Source organism: Bacillus rossius, chromosome 3 (genome assembly GCF_032445375.1).
Source record: "Bacillus rossius redtenbacheri isolate Brsri chromosome 3, Brsri_v3, whole genome shotgun sequence".
Lineage (NCBI taxonomy): Eukaryota > Metazoa > Arthropoda > Insecta > Phasmatodea > Bacillidae > Bacillus > Bacillus rossius.
In genome coordinates this window covers 23,495,307-23,501,245 of record NC_086332.1, presented here as the reverse complement: position 1 = coordinate 23,501,245, position 5,939 = coordinate 23,495,307, and the positions used below count along the sequence as shown (strand labels likewise).

General features: G+C 31.9%; 1 long non-coding RNA gene across 1 annotated transcript; it reads right to left on the bottom strand.

Moving 5' to 3' along the window:
• Positions 1-1,224: 1,224 nt before the first annotated feature.
• On the bottom strand, positions 1,225-5,169 carry LOC134530349 (uncharacterized). Its single transcript, XR_010074803.1, has 2 exons — positions 4,050-5,169; positions 1,225-2,141 (listed from the first exon to the last, which is right to left on the bottom strand). It is a non-coding gene; the product is annotated as an uncharacterized LOC134530349 (long non-coding RNA).
• Positions 5,170-5,939: the final 770 nt, after the last annotated feature.

Below are 5,939 nucleotides of genomic sequence, written 5' to 3'. Positions count from 1 at the left end.
AGTTCATTTTTGAATCAAATACAATACTTGCTGCAGTTACGACCATTTAAATTTAAAATTTCAAAGTAACCAAAATCGCACTTAAAACAATTTACAGTTGCTGATGGCATTTTTACTTTTAATGAAAAATTTTTACCATACAGTAGTAAAGTGGTTTTTAAGATAATTACTTGATTTTATTCTACAGCATAGCATAGCTGTGAATTTTGTGTGTGCATTATGATAGTTTTTTTGCATTAAGTCCTACAAAATATTTTTTTTTCTTCATGGCAGGGGAAATTAACTTGCCTTTTTTTTTTATCCGCAATTTTTTGGCTCTTCAGGAACATTGGATCTGCTGTAAAACAATTATGGCAGAAAAGTGCTCTATTTGCAGGGCAGGCATCACATGATATTTTATTTCATATCTTTTAAGTAAAACATAAAATTGAAAGAAATACATTTAAGTTTTATTATTAAAGGTATAGAATTGAGAATCGTAACATGAAATTCAGTTAATTTATGTTCACTTAAAGACTTGACTATAATTGTCTGTTTAAAATTACCTTATTGCAGTATAATTTGCAATGTTTATTAAAACTTGGGCACCAGCACAATTCAGAAGAAAAAAATTAAAAAAAAAAAAAGATGAAATATAACACATTACAGATGAAATTCTTTTAAATATTTTGAATGTATTACAATAGGAATAATAATTTTCAAAGTATTTGCTTTTCAATAAAACAAAACCTATGTGAGTTAATTTAATCACTGTTAAGTAAAGCTTTAAGGGAATTTTAATTTCAATCTGAAAAATTCCTTTACACTGGGCTTAGAAAATCCTATTTTATCACACAATGGTTTACAAAGAACGGCCCCAAATTAAAAATATAAACATGTGCAGCCAAAAAATTTCCAGAAAATGAGTGTTACTCTCATGAAGCAGGTAACTACAAATTGCTGTACAAATTATGTAATTTCCATAATGCAGTTATTCATAATAAAAGTTACACACATCAAAATTTAAGCGATAATGGTACTTGTCATTGTTTTCTTTACCGAATAACTACCAGTGGCACTAATGAATTTATGAACACAATTTTCTTTTGCTTCCAAGAGCATTTTTGGGAATGATATGGGAAATATGGACTCTGCCAATTTATTCACATCCTGTGCACACAGCACATAAAAATTATTTTGTAAATTAAATATATATACTTGTTTTATTAAATAAGTACACAAAAATAATTTTATAGACAGTTTATTTTTTACCATTAATTATTTATATTTGTAACATGGGGAGACAACAAAAGTTTTACTTTAATTATTTTGATACTACTACAAATTAAAATTCAACTTACTAGGCTACACCAGACGTTAAATTATTAAGTTATTTGTATTGGGCATATGCATTAACTGAAATAATCCAATAATCACTGATGAAAACATTATATTTAAGAACTAAAAAAATTAATAAATTGTATGTCACCAGTATAGTTTTATATTTAACATTTTTTTATACAAACAACCTAGCTTAATAATTTAATTTACTTATCACACAAACACAATACATTGAGGGTAATTACATGATTAAAACTGGTTAGAAACTTACATGAAACTCACCTTAAAAAAAAATAATTTCTTATTGCTGTAAAAATTATAATGAAATTTTCATGCTTGTAGCTTTTCACAATGAAAACAGCTGCAGCTTTGAAGTTTTACAGTAACAAGCCTGGTATAGAAAATATTTCTGGCACCGTAAATTACATAGAAAAAGTTGCACAAGTTTATTCCATACTAGACAACAACAAACCATGGAAAGGCCTGACTGTTGGATCAGATGATGAAAAGGTAAAACTCTAAATTTTGAAATATTTCAATATTATGTCTGTACATAACAAATAGGCTACTCAGAATTATTTGTTTAGTTAATTTTTATAATAACTGATATAAAAACAATACAGTAATAATTTAACATTAAAAGAAATATTTGCTTCTATTCATAATCTGCACTTAAAAATAAAGATTTTCCTGTATTGGAACATGAAAAATACTTAATGATTATTTCTTATGTAGACACTTCTTGGTTTCTTGGAGTATATTGACACATGGGAATTATCCACCAAATATCAGCCAGAATTGTTTCTTTCACCATCAACAGCCTGTGGAATAAGAGTAATGATAACATCAATCATTGAGTTGTCACATACACTTAATTCTATTGGCTTTCGTTACCTTCTCACATCAAAGGTCAACCAAAACATATTGGAGGTATGTATTATTTAAAAAAAACATTCATTGCTGATTTTTTAAAGCAAATAATAGCTAATTAACTAATCCTTATGTGATGTCTATAGGAAAAGTTCAATATTGCAATTGGAATTTAATTTTTTTGCCTTATAAAATTTTCAATAACTATATTTTAGACCTCAGAAAAAAATGTTATGAAATGCAGGAAAGTAATCAGTGTTGAAAATGAAAAATAGGGACAAATTTATGGACATATCAATTGTAGCATTCCCTGCCTCTGAGCACCTGGTGACGACAGAGAGGGCAGGAGCAAGAGACACTACATGCCAAGGGACAAATTAATTCTAGTGCAGGCTTAGTAATACAAATACACATATTATTTCACTGATTTTTCCAGCACAATTTGATATATTTAAAAACAATCAGCTAGTAATTTTAAAACGTGATAGTTACAATTGCTTATATTACTTCTCTAAAACATATGTTTTGACTTCAGTGAAATTCCATTGAAACATAAAAAATACAGCTTTGGTACTTCATTATAAAAGTTCACAATTTTAAAACATATTACATGGATATAGAATATATGTTTTAATTAAGTGTGGTACTTTGCAATGAGATTTCAATTTAATAAACAAATAATTAAATTGAGGCCATCACTTACAGCATAATAAATAAGTAAATTAAATATAAAAAATCCAACTTAAAACCTTTACACATATCTACATGGTGTATTCTCCACTCTTATGAAGGCAACCATGTGGTTGAAAATTTGAATTATTTTGTTTGTCCCGTTTCCATTTTAATAACTAATAGTTCTGCAACATACACATAAAACTAACCTAACCAATCATTCACTCCATTTCACAGTAATTTTAATGTAGCTAACCTAACGTTTCTACATGTTAAAACAGTATACTACAATAACATAATTTTTAAAAAATATGTCAAGAATTTTGATACTGTGAAAATGGTTGGTTAGGTTATATTTAGTAAGCTGCGTTTAAAATACTTAAATAGTGGGTGTGGACAGTTGGTTAGGTTAGTTACATTACAACGATTGAGATATTAAAATAGTCAGTGAGTTAGGCTAACTACAAAAAAAATAGTAAAATCGTTTAGTTAAGAACCGCCCCTTTAAACTACACATCCAATGGCATTGATCTAATTATTTAATTTTTGCTTCACATAGTGCTTGAAGATTAAGCACAAAAGGAACAACCATTTACCTACCACATTTTATCCCTATTTCAAATTTCTAAACAAGCACAAATGCTGCAAGTAGATGGGTGCACCATACAAGCTCACTACACTCATAGTTTTGAAAACCAAATTTCACAGTGAAGCGATGAAAAGTTGAAAAAACAATTATTTTTCTCTTAAATATCTTAGTAAATCACCAATGTTTTGTGTCCGTAAATTTTAAATTCGGACTTGCTGTAACTGATAATGGAATATGGTATGTAAATTGTATTAGTGGCATGAATAAAATTTACGTTAAGCTTGGAAAGACTGTCGCATATCCCGAGAAATCAGTCGAATAATAACCAAGCGAAAGGTTGTTTATGTTATGCTTGCTATATTAACAAGTAAATCTGTAATTGAAGTACAAAGCTTACCTGCAGGTAAAGTGAAGTAAGGTAAAGTGAGGTCATGACCTCAACTTCACTTTAGTTATTATTCGCCTAATTTCCATTAATCCGAGAATCAACAACATTCACAAACTAAATAGTATAGTTACTGTGATATCAAACCGATAAAAACACAAACAAGCACATCTTTTTTCATCCAGACATAACTTACCTCAAATATTTGCTTACCTTCATATGCAGATTGCTCGCGGCGAAACATAAACGCAGTATAGCTTTTATTTACGTGCCCAAAAGGCACAAAGTTGTGAAATTTACACGTTCTTAACGGAAGACTTGTTCAATATAATTCTTGCAAACAAAAAGCACATAACTAAATACCATACCGACTATTTTATTTTACTTCAATGCGGTTTTCTCACGTTCACCCTCAATGGCAGTGTGTAAAGTGTTACCCTTTCGCTACGCCAGCGCACCTAGCGGCAGAATTTTTCCCTGTGCCAAACTCGCCCATAAGAAAACCCGTTTTCTTCCTAACCTGTAGTAGAATTAACCTTAGTACAGTCTACATTACTGTAGGGCCGCGACGTCTTGGCGGGTGGACTCCCTAGAGCTCAGCGACCTTGTAATCGACACGTCCCGCCTTGTCTGCTCCGCAGATAGCAACGGCCTGGAAGTCTTCATGCCGTTCCGAAAACATTGGTCGAGAACAATCTCACGTACGGTGCAACACAGCGCAGATCTTAATGATACAAAGATGCGATAATGTTTTACGGTAATTTATTATTTAAAGGTAGTGCACCATTTGCTCGACTGGGCAGCTTAGTTAAACATAGTTAAACATAGCTATACAATTCTTTAAAGTTAAGAACTAAATTTGTAATTGTAGGTTGCTGTAGGAAATACAATTAATTATGACTTGCATGTAACTCCCTCGCTGATGCTTTCTTTTCCATTTGGTTTGGCTGAAATGTGAAGACGATCGCCATGACACTTTCACGCACTTCAAGAACCTTACCACTTTTATGCACACGGGTTGGTATTTTTTCCATAACAGCACTCTGAAAGAACCATTTTAGTCATTTCGAGCGGGCCGAAAACCATATTTATAACAAACCATCCTCGCGTATTTTATAGTTTCCTGTTGTTGTGCTTGCTTTATAAACAAGAGAGGCTCCGGGAAGGAAGCCCTCCCTAGAACCAACGCTTACAACTATCAGTCTGTGCATTTCCTGTTGCCATTACACCTTCAAAGTCACCTTTCTTTTGCCAATATTTCTGAAAGGTTAAATAAGTGTCAACCCAGGATTAATCCATGTCAAATATCTTCTTCCCAGCCTCCCTGCACTGTTTCATCTGAGTCAGGTACTGTGATCACCAAACCAGGGGCGAAGCCAGGGGGGGGGGGTGGTTAGGGGTTCAAACCCCCCCCCCCCCCCTTAGCACAAAATCTTTAATTAATTTCTTATTCATCACTCAAACAAATTTCATATTAAAATTAATAAAAAATTTACCATTACAATATTTAAATTTAAGTACCGAAAACTGCTAAAATAGCACTATTTTACACCTTAAAATCCAAATTTTCCCGGGGGAGGACCCCCGGACCCCCCGCTTTAATACGGAGGGGAGGGGGCCCCATACTTCTTAACACCCCCCATACACAAATCCTGGCTACGCCACTGCACCAAGCAACAACGTCAGATCTTTCGAGAAGAAGTATTCGCTTATTTTGGCTTCTTTTCCACACAAAACCCATTTATTTGAGTATTTAACGCAGCGATGTCATTCCCCAACTCAATTCGATTTTTTCTTTCAAAACTGGCAGTAATTTTCTTGTTGTGGGAACCACTTTTTTTACTGCATAAAATTCGTGGCTAGTGTCTCTGATCGCACTTCTATCAAAATCATCAACTGACAACAAACGTTTCCCTTTTTTTTTTTTTTTTGCTTGAAATGAATAATTAAACACGAGAGGCTGTTTCACGGTCAAATAAAGGAGTGTTACATATATGTAAATATAAACATATAAATTGTAAATAAATAATATATTAATATAATATACATTAATATATATCATAAAATCATATATATAATAATATATAATGCAATATATAATGT